Genomic DNA, 15,446 nt, shown 5'->3' on the forward strand with positions numbered 1-15,446 from the left:
GCTTACCAAAAACATTAATCGATTTACCTCACGAGCATTCGCACACTCGTAAATCTACAAAATACCGGTTTTCGGCATTTCGGCTTTTTGACTTTTGCCGATCCAGACTAAGAAAGAGGGTGTTAGTTACACACCTGTTTGCGACGATATGCTGACGAGATCCACACACGAACCGCCTACAATTGGATTACTAACACGTTAATCTAACTATTCAAATACAAACTACGTATTAACCCCTTACAATATTCGGCCAACCACACCTACAGATCATAGTAAGCTTATAAGAAATCAATAAGCAACTCATTAACAAATTTTTGTCAATGTTTACCACATAATCATAATCTCACTGCAAGCTGTCTTCCTGACAACAGTCACTAAATCATTTATAACTGGAGCTACGAAACTCCAAATCAAGTGACGTTAATTTTACCTGAAAATAGACTCATATATCTTCTATCCATAAAATTTTCAGAATTTTTGGTTTAGCCAATAAATACCATATTTTTCTTAAAGTTTCCCATGTTTCACTGTTTGACTAATCTGACCACTCTTCATTACGAATCAAATTTCTCATTGTACAGAATTCAAAATATGTTCTCATTTATTTCATTTGAAACTAGACTCAACAAGCTTTAATTACATAATTTATTCAGCTTCTAATTCAACTCTCACAATTTATGGTGATTTTCCAAAGTCATGTTACTGCTGCTGTCCCAAGCAGATTTATTACCAAATTCACTCTTTCACACATAACTTGCATGCATGTTATTTAAACATGTATATCACCAATCAATCATCACATATCTATGATTTTACTTAAGTATAATCTCCATTTCATCATTTTAAGCACAACATGTTAGTTGATTTTTCCCTTTAACATCTAAGGCACATGCATGCTCATTTGTTTGGCTCAACTTCACCTATCTTCCATTTTTTCATCAAAAGAACATGAAACAACAACCATTTCCTTCATTTTAATTCATGACTAAATGCTCACAACACAACTAAAAACCAAAATATACTTCAAGAGTTAAGGTAGAATCAAGAAGAACTCATGAACATCAAGATAGAAGCAAACTACCATGAACTTACCTTCAATTTTCTTCCCCAATTGACCGACCATTCAAGAGCTTTCTCCTCTCCTTCCTCTTCTCTAACTTTCGGCTATGATGAACAAAGATGGACAAAACTTGTTGTTTTCACCCCTTTTTCTTTTAATAAAATTTCATATTTCATCCATTTAATTCTTTAATACAAAAGACATGAAATTCCCATCATGGAACATTTACCTAACCCATTATCATGAAACATTTACCTAACCCATTATCAATTTGTATCAATTTGTACCATAAATTATGGATATCAAGTGCACATTTTGTCTACAACAACATGATGGCTGGCCACTTCATGTAAAATGGGAGGTTTGTCATGCAAATCCTTCTATTTTGCACTCCTATTTATTTGGCCACTTCAATTTAGCCTATAGCATTTTCAAACATTTTCACATAGGTTCTATTTCATAATTTCACCCCCTTTTTTCTTATGGAACAAAAATTAACTAAAATTGCCGGGTTCTATCTTAAGCTTGGGCCTTCTAGAGGCCCACTAACATAATTAAACCTATGCCAACATTCATAGAATTCCCGAAAATTGGGACGTTACACGATCTGTATCGTTGAATCCAGGAGAGCTCAACTATAAATAGAGGCCTTCTCCCTTATTTGTAATAAAATACTTTTGAGAGCATCTACTTGAACACTTGGTGTGCTATTATTCTCTTTTGGCTTTTCTATTCGACACAAGTTCCCTAGTCCTTTTGCGTTTGCTTTCACTTTATTTTCAATGCCTATGAGAATTTCTACGATAATTCTCATTTTTTGAAAGTAAGATTGACTAAAACGAATTTAAAAATAGTACTTTTAAATCATAATTAAAAAATTGTACAACATTAAAAAAGTATATTTGTAAAATGTTTAAAAGATGGATAAACTGCAGATTAATTTATACTTTTAATTCTTTGGATCTTACTTTTTTAATCACTACAAAATCAATGTAAATAAATTAATGGTAGTAGTAATATATTTAATAATGATGTTATTCTCACTTATAAGATAAATGTGTCATATGTGTCTGTATTATAGTAACAACTCTTTATATATTGTATCTTTTGTATATACCTCTTTTTGTATTTTTATCATCTCATAATAGAATTACCCACAGTTTAAATAAAATTTTGAGAGAATTAAGATTAAAGTTTGATTGAATTTGGATGTAAAGTAATAATAGATAAATTTTAATTTTGATTTTAATGTATTAAAATAATTGAATTAAATTTTAAATTTTAAATTTAGAAAACATAAAAAAATAAATGAAAAAATATAAAAGAAATAAAGAAGGGAGAAAACTGAGGGAGAACCATAAGAGAATGGAAAAAAGAGAAAATTAAAAGAATATAAAAGAAAAAATTAAATTGCTCAAAATAAAAAAAATATAGGGACTAATTGTAGAATTTAATCTAAAATTTTCTTTTAAAATGATGATTTAACATGCCACGTCAGCTCACCGCTATACTGTTAACGACAATTAATGGCTCAGTAATTAAAATGTTATAATACGATAACATAAGTGATTAAAACGTAATATTTCAAACATAAATGACTAAAATGTAACCTGAGACAAAAAATGTGATTATTTTAATAATTTACCCTAAAGTTATTCAACTAACTTTAAATTTTAAATTTAAAGTTAAAACATTAATTCAAAATTTTTAGAAACTATTTTTAACATTTTATATTTTTTTTTATTTTTTCTAATTTAAAACCAAATAATAATTTATTTATTAAAAAGAAAATTTAAATTGTATGAAATTAAAGTTTATAAATTTTATTCAGAATCAAGTTATCTTTTTGGAATGAGATTAACATAATATATATTTTTATATAGTTTATTTTCATAAGTCAAACAACTATTAAAATTATTAAATAATCTAATTGTGTTATAAAAAATCTGAAACGAATTGCAAATAAATTAAAAAAACTTCAGCTTCCTAAAAAAAAATTAAAATAAAAGTACATTTACACAAATAAAAAATCCAGCTTCCTATCGAATGTAATTTAAAATTAAATACTAATAATATTAAAAATATATTTAATATTTTATTTTATTTTTCTATTATAATTTGTCTGTAGTAGCCTAATTTTCAGTGGTGTCGGAACAGTAATTTGAGATCACTAAATCCGACAAATGAGTAGGAAATATTATTAATTTAGTGAGTATAAATTAAATGTGAAGTTAGGAAAAATTTTGAAATAGTGAATAGTGTACTAAAAATAAATATTAAAATAATTAGAATCGAAAATGAGGTATCGAGACCTCAGGAATTTTAAATCGAGCCATAAATATTTTTATAAATATATATGGAGTGTTAATATGTTAGTATTAAAGTTTCGTCAAGAAATTTTAAAGTTCTGATAGTTAATTGAACAAAAAGGACTAAATTGTATCAAATGCAAAATTGTGGGAAATGATTAAATAGCTTAATTGATAAAAGAAAGAGGGTTTAAAAGGAAAATAGACCCAAGGTCTATTTGGGCTGGACGGCAAAGACATGAAATCAGCAAGAAAATAAGGAGAATTAAGGGTAAAATTAGAAAATTGTAAAATTTACTTAATAAAGCTAGGACTAAAGTGGAATTATCTAGATTTCTCTTTATTTTTCTGCATTCTCATCAGAAAAACGCCATGGAAGAGTTATATTAAGCTGTTTTTTCATATTTTTACTTCAAGTAAGTTCAATTCTTGATTATTTCTTGAAATTTTTATGTTTTTGTGACTTTTACAACTAGGTCCACTTGTTGAATTCATTAGTTTTTGATTCTATGAAAGAAATTGAAAGTTTCTATACATATGTGCTGGAAGTATATGATGATTTGGCATGGAATTAGAGCTTTAAGTTGTTTATATGTTGATTTTATTGTAAGAATTGAATAGAAAGTGAATGTTTGGGACCTAATTGGAAAAGAGTTTGAAGTTAGAGTTTTATGTGGAAATTCTGAATTTTAATAGTTATGAAATAACTTGTAATGTTTAGGAAAAGTATTAATTGACAAAATTATCTTAATTGAGGGGGTTAATTGAGCAAGGACTGAATTGTATGAATTGTGAAATTTGGGGAAAAATGGAAATCAACATTTTGCACTAAAACTGTTTTGGACAGCAGCAGTAGTCTAACTTTGAAAAATCACCAAAAATTGTAGAAATGGAATTAGAGGATGAATAAAATATTAAATTAAAGCTTATTGAGTCTAGTTTCTTATAGAAAAAATAATGTAAGCAATGGAATTGTAAATCATGAGATATGATAAATTTGTGAGACAAGGTCAGAATGATTTCGGGTTCCCCTGTTCTGACTTTGTAATCATAAAAAATTGTAAAAAAATAATTAGGGGATTAAATTTATATTTTTAGAATCCTGAATGAGTATATTTTCAAGATAAATAAACGGGAACATCATTCGAATCCTGTACAAGGAGATAATTAATTTTTAGTGAAGAAAGGTCGGAACTGTTAGACAGCAAAACAAGGGAGACTTCAATGAATAAAATGTATTAATTGGCCTAACCAAAAATTATGAAAATTTTATGGTAAGAATATATGTGAATCTAGTTTCAGCGAAAATTATCGGATCTTAATTTGGAGTTTCGTAGCTTCAGATAAAAATAATTTAGTGACTATGACATAGATTGACAACTTGAATATTCACATAAGTAGATAGTGAAAATTATGGATAATGTTACCTACAAGTGTGTTATTTATACTAAGGATGTGGATGGAGAGGAGGAGGAGGAAAAAATACAAAAATATATAAATGACTCGTATATAAATTGATCACATGCCTGATTATAATCGATAAGTGTTGAATTAGAAACGATATAATGTTTTATTTGGAATATTTATTATGAAATTATGATTATCGCTATAATACAAAAATCGAACTTGTGAGTTTATATAACTAAATTTAGTGACCATTTATTAATATTATTAAATTTCAATATTATTTTATGAATGGTGATTAATATTTATGTATGTTAATTGTAGAAAATAAGTAAATTATGTACAAAAGTTATGAAATTGAACTGAGAATTTCGGAGGAACGGAACGCAGGAAATAAGTACAATATTTCAGTGAAAAAGATGAATTGACGGTAAATTACCCAAGTAAACCGAGATTCAGCATTTGCTGCGAATTCTCGTGTTTGTTTTCCGTTTAGCTCTTACGAGCTTCAGTTAACTCATATGAGTTTCAGTTAACCCTTTTGGGGTTTCAGTTCAGCTCTGATGAGCTTTAGTTAGCCTTCGGGCTTCCGTTTAGCACTTATGTGCTTCAGTTAGCCTTCGGGCTTCTGTTTAGCACTTATGTGCTTCAGCTAGACTTCGGGCTTCAGATCATGATGTACTCAAATCCGTAAGCTGTTCCTTGAATGGACAAGTTGGTAAGTCGTAAATGTAACATGTGGAAAAAGAAATGTAAGTAATGTTATCATTATTATTATTGAGCTCAATTATGTGGTTTTGTCATTCAGAGATTGTGTTTGACAGGATATGTTAGTAAATTATGAGCATGTGAATCAAAGTGACAGAATTTAAACACCTAATGAGGTTGAGCTCATTCACACGAATTTGTCATTTGAAATTGTGATTGACAGGAAAAAACAGTGAATTGCATACTTATCAATGGTTATACATAATTATCTGAAAATCAAGAAAAATGACGGTTATTGATATATGGAAATGTGAGACATTGATATATGAATGTGGAATATGTTTGATAAATGTGTTCATTCTTAATTATGGAATTATGTACCTCATGTGTGCTATTTGCATAAAGATGATATTTCAAATACTTTGGTGAGTAAAGCTTAAATATGAAATAGTATGAAATCGAGACAAGTATATTTAAATTATCAGTAAGTGTTTTTGTAGTCCTCGATAATACCTCGTACTCTATTCCGGCGACGGATACGGGTAGGGGGTGTTACATTGTCATCATCTTCTATCTTGTTGATCTATCATCTTTGATCAATTCTGATGTATTAATTATTGAAAAAATATAAAATAATAATAAATAATATTAAGAAAAATAACATAAACTAAAATTAAAATGACTAAGAATGTACAGTTATAAACTGACTAGAATGATAGAAAAAATGAAAAAAAAAGTGAGTTTAAAATAAATTTAGCATAAAATGTATAGTATACTAAATAAATGTGTGATAAAAGAATGTAATAATTGGTATATAACTATATCATTGTTAATGTAAATCTGTATTAAGATATGATACTAGGATTATCACTGTTTGTGTAAATATGTATTAATATCTTATTCTAGCATGGTTCTAATCTGTAAATCTGATTCTAACATGCAAATTAGGTTATAATCTAGGATTTTTGTCTAGTTTATTTTCATGTATAGTTTTTAGGTACACACAAAAATTCATTCCTTTTTCTATTCTTTAATAATTAATTAATATACTTAATTGTGTAGTTCAAACTAATAACAATTCTTTAAAAAAATAAAAATATTAATGGATGTCGAATCCAAAAAAAAAAATGAAAATCTTATACCTCAAATAAAATTTAAATTCGTAGTTAAAGAAGTATGGCCTATTCCACATATATTGAACTAATCAATTTTATGATTTCTCACAACAAAAAATGTGTCATGAGCAATTTCTTGCCCAAGACTTGTGTGAGCTAGGGTAAATTAAGTAAGAGGTTGAACGTATAACAAAATAAAACAAATGTGGAATAAAGTATAAAAATTCAAAATAAAAAGTAGATCAAAACTAACCATGGGAAGAATTCAACAATTTAATTTTTCAATAGCTTTGTAAATGAGAAGAATTCATCTTTAATTAATGATTTCAACTACTCGAATTATTTAAATTAGATAATTAGTTCCCATGACACCGCCTAACCGAATTATGTTAATTTATTTTTTGATTAAATAAAATGTGCATTACGAATTGAGTTATTTTTACTAATCAAACAATAAGTTCTCTTAAAACAATGCCAAAAAATGATATACAAAATATAATTTCGGATCTCACAACTCTAAGGTGAAATTATTAAATAAAATTCCTAAAGATAAATTTTACTATTTGTTTATTAAATAAAAATAAATTTAATCCTAATTTAATTTTTAATAAAATATTTTTATAAATTTAAGTTTTAATAAAATAATCGGAAATATTTGATATACTACCAATGAAAATTTTAAACTCTAAGAGTCAAGAGTTGACACGTGTTCTGTAATGGTATAAAAAATACTAAAAAAAGATACATAGCAATTTTTCAAAGCTATTATGGAATAAAAAAGGGTACATTTCTAATGTACCAAATGCTAATAAAAAATAAAAATATTTAATAATTAATTAATTTTACATGTTTTGAATGCAATTTCAACTCAACCACATAGTTTAAATGAATAATAAATATCTTTTTTAAAAAAAATAAAAACTTGCTTTTTTTTAATGTCAACTTAGTAATATAATGAACAATAAAAGATATTTTCATCGATTCAAAAGTTTTTCAAAACACGTTCTTTTATGTATATTATAGATGTGTTTGATTGAGTTAGTGTCACGAGTCAACTTGACACTAACTTAGTTAGGGAAATTACTTTAAAAAAAAAGTGCTTTTCAATAAAGGACTGAATATATATAATGGTGTTTTCATCTTTTACTATTTTATATGAAATGTTTAAATAAAACAGTAAAGTTTAATCATAAACTCAAGCTTAGAAAGTAATTAATCATAAATATTTTACCATTTTACCTATAATATCAAATTTAATATTATGTTTTTTAATATAATACCTAAAAGTACCCATAATCCCTCACAACCTTGAATAGGAAGATAAACGCGCTTTATCTCACATCCTCTTACATTGGTAACAAAATCTATAGTACATCTAATACTTATATTTAAGCACTTTATTGAGTTGGTGTCACCTTTAAGTCGGTCACCAACTCAATTATGAAATTACGGATATACCCATTCTTTTAGATTACAATTAATACTATTATGATAACACTTTTGTCTTTTCGTACTTTTAGCTCACATCCTCTTGCATTGGAAGCAAAATCTATAGTACATCTAATACTTATATTTAAGCATTTTATTGAGTTGTTGTCACCTTTAACTCGGTCACCAACTCAGTTATGAAATTACAGATATATCTATTTTTTAAGATTATAATTAATACTATTATGATAGCAGTTTTGTCTTTTCGAACTTTTATATCATATTTAGTAAAACAATTAAAAGCTACAAATCCAAGGATCAAACACTTAAAATACCAGTTTGTTACCACTCCACTAGTACTCATTATTGAATTTTTTTTTAAAAGAAAGTATTTATGGACTTAAAATATTTTCTTTCACCCACATTGTAGGTGCGGCAAAATTTAATACTATATTTAAGATTTTGATTGAGAGAGTTATCCATCATTTAGGCTTCAACTTAGTCGTAAAGTCACCAAAACTCCTGTGTTTTTACAAAGCAATAAATATTATTTTGAGGGTTATTTTATCTTTTTATATAAAATCTAAAAAAATGTTTGCATATAATAAGTTTTGACCATAAAATACTATAATTTTTAATCTCAACTTATCATTTCAACCAAGTAATATTTGATTATTTATCAAAATTTTTAAATTTTTTACATATATTTTTCAATCAAATTAATAAATTGCTTTGATAAATTGAAAAATAGTGCTGAATAATTAAATATTGAATTTCTAGTAATGAGATTAAAATTTTAAAATTATTTGGTATTTATTTAAAATTAAGTGTTTAATATAAATATATTGTTTAATAATATTAAATGTTGGGTCAATTGAGTTATTTTTCATTTACATTATTATTGTTACAACATAATTTAAATACGTTTAAATGTATAATATTTTTCGAGAATTTTGTCTAATTTAAACATTATATAAAAAAACTAAATGTTGAATATTAAAAATTTAACATAAATAAAACAATAAAAAAATATGAAAAGTAAAAGAAAATTAAATATTCAATCTTGCTTTTTGTCGAGTTATACATATATATATTTAAATCTTTCATTTTGGGAAAAATTGAAGTTAATTTATTTGTAGATATAAGTGGATTTTTTTATTGAATTTTTTATTTTTATTTTTTTTGAAATTCGACTGGATTATTATTATAATAAAAAACCAAAATAAAGAAGACCCATTTGCTGAATTGGGTACTCTTCAGCTAATCGGGCTAAGGTAAAAACAATGAAATAAATAACAGGCCTACAGCAGAAGGCCCAGCAGAATTAAAAAAGGAAATGAAAAGACAAAGCAAAATATAGAAACCTAATTCAAAACCTCCAGTCGTCAGAACAGTTGGCCTCCAAAAAAATATCCTTTCCCATCACCAGGTACAGCTGTAAAATAGCAGATCTGCAGCATATCTTTTACTTTTCTGCTATGTTCGTCAAAAAATTAATTGTTTCTTCATTCATTTCAAAGGTCACCCACTTTTCTTCTATTCATTTCAATCTTTGCAGACACTCCTTCTCTTTCATACTAAAGCTCTGTTTCTTCTTCCATTTCAAATAACACCCCCTTTTCTTTTTCAATAGCATTTCAAGCATTACAGGCACTCCTTCTTCCCTTTCGGATCAAAGCTCTCAGACGTAACTGCTCCATTTCTCTTCGGATGGTTTCTGGAATCCCTCCCTCCAGGTAAAAATCCTCTCCTTTGTTTAGCGCTTCTTTTGCGATTAGATCAACACATGTATTTTCAGTCCTTGGGATAAACTGAAATTGAATCTCTTGAAAATGACTCTTTATTTCTTGAATGTAGCTGATGAATGCTCTAATAATTGAACTGTCCCGGTCTGCACTTTGGCATTTTTTTAAAACCGTTTTCGAATCACTTATTATGTGTAGAATAGTAAAACCCATTTGCTTCCTTAACCTTACAGCTTGTAACCCTGCATGTGCTTCCGCCGCGAACGGAGACACTACATTGGAATGAAGAGCCGATTTAGAGGCTAAGGTTCTACCCCCACTTCCTTTACAAACCAAACTTGAAGTAGATTTGGAAGTTTGCTGATCATAAGCCGCGTCAAAATAAATTTCCACATTTGCTCTCTGTTCGATTTGTGGAGTACTCATTTTTACTTCGAAGCTAAGAGTTCTTTCCTCTATTCCTTCTAAGTCTGAAATGTAACTGGTGATTTGTTTTGCGATGTCTTAACTGTTAAGCTTTCTTCCTTCATATATTAACTTATTTCTATTTGACCAGATCATCCAGAGTCCACAGCAAAAAAGTCTACATTGCTCTTTCGTTCCATGGTTAAAAACCCAGGTAAGCCAATCCCAAAATACTGAGGAAATGTTGTCAAGTACCCATTCAAAATTTAACAGCCTCCATACTTCTTTTGTTGTAGGGCAAAATCGGAAAACATGATTACCATCCTCCACTTCTTGCTGACACCTCAGGCACCGATCTTCCGTGATCACTCTCTTCAGCTTTAAATTAGAAAACGAGGGAATGTAATTCCACTAAATCCTCTATATTTTAATTTTTACTTTCGAGGGCATGTTCAAACTCCATAATTTCTTGTAAAAATTTTTGGTATCGGTTTGTATAAAATTACTAGGGATCAGTGTAGATTCTTGTAATAGTTTATAGGCACCCCTCACTAAGAAGTTCCCTGATGGCTCCCCTCTTCACACTTGAAAATCGTCATAGATCGATTTCGCCAACGGGATTTGTAGGATTTTCCTAGCAATATTCGCGTCAAAGGTATTGACAATCAACTTATTATTCCAAGTTCTGTTACCTTCGTCAATTAAGTCAGACACTAATTTGATGTTTTCCTTTCTGCAATGATTTTGTAATCTGTCTTCCTCATTACTCGACATCCAAAGATCAGTCCATACCGATATGCCATCTCCCCTGCCTACTCTCCAACAGAAGCCTTTCTCCAGTATCCCTTTTGCTGACCAAATACTTCTCCAGGTAATTGAAGGTAAGTTTCCCAATGGAGCATTTAAAAAATTTGCATTCGGATAGTACTTAGCTTTTAAAACTCGGGCTAACAAAGAATTTGGATAATTAAAAGATGCCAACCCTGCTTAGCTAATAAGGCGATATTAAATTTATCTAAACTTCGAAAACCAAGACCACCAAATTCTTTCGGCACACAAATATCCTTCCAGGCACACCAATGAATCCCTTTTTTCTTTTTATTTTTTTGCCACCAAAATTTTAAAATTATTCGTTCTATTTCTGTACATAGAGACTTAGGAAACAAGAAACACACCATTGAATAAGTTGGTATAGATTGTAAAACGGCTTTAATAAATACCTCTTTACCACCTTGGGATAAATACTTAATGCTCCAGTTATCAATTCGTTGTCGTAGTCTATCTTTCAGAACCTGAAATGCAGCTTTCTTCTTCCTTCCCACCATATTAGGTAAACCTAGATATCGTTCAGGATCATTAGAACTGCGAACTCCTAGCACTCTGGTTATTATTCTTCGGACTTCCTCCTCTGTATTAGTGCTGAAGAAAATAGTAGATTTAGAAAAATTAAATCTTTGACTCGAACGAATTTCGTATTCATGTAGTATCTGTTTCAAACAAGTGGCATTTTTTTCCGTTGCTGTCCGAAATAAAATGCAATCATTTGCTAAAAGTAGGTGAGAAATCTGAGGCCCTTTTTTGCTTGCCTTAACTCTTCTCATTAATTTTTCGTGTATCCCTAACTTTATAAGGCTGGAAAGACCTTCTCAACAAAATAAGAATAAGAATGGACTCAATGGGTCACCCTGTCTTAATCCCTTTGAAGGGAAAAAAGTATCCCCCTTATTCCCATTTAAGACAACCGAATAAGATACTGTAGTGACACATTTTATAAGTAAAGCCACCCAATTTGAATCGAACCCTAACTTCTTCATTATATCTTTCACAAAATTCCATTCAACCCTATCATAGGCTTTGCTCATATCCAATTTTGCTGCCATACAGCCCTTTTCCCCCGCCTTGTGTCTCAATGTATGTAGAAGTTCATAAGCCAGCAAGGAATTATCCGAAATTAGCCTCCCTAGAACAAAAGCGCTCTCGGCCAGATCTAGCATTTATCCATTACCAAACGAAGACGATTTGCCATAACTTTAGCCAATAATTTATAAATTACATTACACAAACTAATTGGCCTAAATTGAATTATATCCGATGGATTTGCAACCTTAGGAATCAACACAATATTTGCTTTATTAATTAAGTCGATCTCCATGCCTCTATTCAGGTGATTAAGATAATAAGTTGTGATGTCTTCCCTGATAATTGCCCAGCACTTTTGATAAAATATCACGAAAAACCATCCTCTCCTAGTGCTTTTGTGGGGCCCAGTTCTGCTAGTGCTTCTTGGATCTCTTACTTTGTATAATTCGCAGTGAGCTTTGAGTTATCCTGATAAAAAAATGCGTATAGAAATTCCTGATAAAACGTGCTCATAATTTCCCCTTCTCCCGGTCGAAAACAAGTCATGAAAAAATGATCTAGCCATCTCATCTATGTCACCTATTCATTCGTTTCTCTTTCGTTATCATACTGCATTTTTTGAATTTGATTCCTCTGTCTTTTATGTGTTTCCTGTTTGTGGAAGAAAGCTGTGTTTTTATTCCCTAACTCTAACCAATTAACTCGTGGCCTTTTTTCCTGGTAGCGCTCATTTTTATCAATCTCAAAATTGAGTTAAATTCTCGTAAATTGTCATCATTTCTCTCAGCTTCCATCAGCTTGCTCAATTTGGAGGTTAACATATTTTCCTTTTCTTTTCTATTATATTGAATCTGTCTAGCCCACCTCTCCAAGCCCCTTTTTACACTTTCTAACTTACTTAACAAAGCTAGAAGTTCCAATCTTAGCAATTTCTACTCCAAATTCCATCTTTGTTTCACAAAAAAAGTCGCTATGGCCTAGTCGTCCACAATAAAAGCAAAACAGTGACAATCTTTCATATTTAAATCTAACATAGGAACACTTTCCATAACACATAATTTGGTTTTTCTTTTTTAAAGGCCTTCAAATTTAAACTTGAACTCTAATTCTCATAAAATTCCTATTTTCTTTCCCCAAATTTGAACCATCATACTCCATGAAAGTATCTATAAAGTTGCCCATTTGGACTGCTAGATTTTCCGAGAAAAAAATCAGCAGGAACATCATGTAATTGTACCCAAAAAGAGAAAAAATTAAAAGGACTTTCAAAGGATCCGCCCATCACTGCAGCTTACGTAGGACCAATAAATGATTATTAAAAGTCTATGGCGAACCCTTAATGACTCTTTCTAGGTACATAATATGAAAAAATTGAAATAAATATCTTTTCTCGCCTAGATCTCGGATTTGTACCCCTCGAACTGGATGCCATAAATTTGCCATTGTGCTCTTCATAGCCGAGAAATGGATCATGCTTGCTGTCAGAAAACATCCCAGTTGATAGTCCCCCACTTCTCCTTCCGTATTAGATTCATCTGGTACCTGTAAAATCGTTTCTTCCTCTTCATCTAGCATTAACCCCGCAAATTTTGCTTCCATTCTGTTACGTCAATTAAAATTGGCTAAACAAACTTGCCAAAACCAAGAATAAAATTAAACCCAAACCTGCCGTCACACCAAAACAAATAACCAAAAGAAAAACCCTAAAACTGCCATAGGGAGCAGACAGAAATGTGCCTATTGAATTTTTTATTTACATTTGAATAATTGTAAGAAATAATAATTATTTGACATTTTCATAATTATAAAAAAATATAATTATTGAAGCATGTTTAATTAACGAAATGTAATTATATTTTAATTTTTTATTTTATGTTTGGTGCTAACAATTATAATTATACATCTATATAATTTCAGATCTAAAAGAACGCAACATATAGAATACGATCAAATATAAAACTAACTTACCATTTGAATTATTGATTATTTATCTAGCGAAATTTCACTAAAATTTCAATTATTCATGGCTCTTCCTCAATATTTAATAGAAGGATAAACGCCTGTCAATATGCTCGAACTTATGTTCTCCTTCACTAACAATAATGTCAATATCAACCAAATTAAGACTCAACCTGAAACTTTATTTATATTTTCTTTTGGTGATGAAAAAGAAATTATAAATCAAAGCCTATTGAGGCAAACCCAAATCCCCAAACAGGGATATTTAAAAAATGCAAAGACCCTAATTTTCCAAGTGAGCCAACTTCCCTGGTTATCTTCTTTAAGAATGTGACAAATATTCCAAAGACGAAGCTAATACAAAAGCTTAAGAATTCTTTTGATCATAGTTGAATTAGACCCTTATGTACGACTTTCCTTGATAGTCGTAACTGCTTTCAAGCTATCTAGTTGGATAAAAACATTATCTAAACCTCAATCAAATAGGATGTTTAATCCATCCAAAATATCCTACAGTAATCCACTCCCCATTTTTCTCACAACTCTTCCTATAGTCGCTGAACTATCCTCAAATCTAACGGATCCATTTGTATTCAAATATAACCGACTTCCAAATGAATTAGAGCAAAGAATACTGATTATAATAATTACCTAAACATATTACACATATGAATAATTTAATTACAACACGAATGACTAAACGCATACAAAATGAAAATAAAGTATGGGATTGTCTTTTCTTTATTGAAAATGGAGTATGTCATTACCTATTTGTCAACACATTAAAAACAATTCAATCAACGTCCTATTAAACAAAACTCGACTCAAATCATTTGGCCCAAAATGCTTGAATAACGCCTGCTTATGCTTACCAGTGTTCCTATGAAGTGTATCTATATAATTTCATAATTCCATCTCTTTCCAATCAAGTTATCAACTTGTGTCGTCTAGTGCTCGACAGAATTAATTGTTTATGTAGAAAAGCTTAATCATTATGAACAATCATTGATTTTATATATATAAACTAATTGGTAACATAAATAAAACCCTCTTTTACGTGTCCAAATTATTCTTATATAATGAGATTTATGTTACTTTTCATTCAACCCTATTTTGATATCATGATAAATTTTAGAATGAGCATGACACCTCTCATATCTATCAGTGGCCAATAAACCGGGGGGTTTTCGTTATATTTATCTACCCAAGTTGCTTCCAATTTTAATTTATGCGAGTTTCACTTTATATTCGTTTTTTTAATAATTTTATAGATTTTAATTATATTTATTCTTTTTGACACAATGTTTAAAATTATCAATACCTTAACTCATAAATGGGAGAATAATAAGTTTCAGTATACTCAAATTCACGTTCTCCTGCATTAGCAACAATGTCTATGCCAAATGAATTAAAATTCAATCGATCACTTTATATTCATTTTTATACTCGCAAT

At 29.4% G+C, this 15,446-nt stretch overlaps 1 long non-coding RNA gene across 4 annotated transcripts; it reads left to right on the plus strand.

The window, feature by feature from the left end:
* Positions 1-9,380: 9,380 nt before the first annotated feature.
* On the plus strand, positions 9,381-15,201 carry LOC107962078 (uncharacterized). Of its 4 annotated transcripts, none has more exons than XR_001701508.2 (5): positions 9,381-9,544; positions 9,658-9,760; positions 10,003-10,388; positions 10,471-10,829; positions 10,955-15,201. It is a non-coding gene; the product is annotated as an uncharacterized lncRNA (long non-coding RNA). The 4 variants fall into 4 exon arrangements; XR_001701509.2 differs by having other exon boundaries at positions 9,381-9,453; XR_001701507.2 differs by having other exon boundaries at positions 9,403-9,760.
* Positions 15,202-15,446: the final 245 nt, after the last annotated feature.

Source organism: Gossypium hirsutum, chromosome A06 (genome assembly GCF_007990345.1).
Source record: "Gossypium hirsutum isolate 1008001.06 chromosome A06, Gossypium_hirsutum_v2.1, whole genome shotgun sequence".
Taxonomy (NCBI): domain Eukaryota; kingdom Viridiplantae; phylum Streptophyta; class Magnoliopsida; order Malvales; family Malvaceae; genus Gossypium; species Gossypium hirsutum.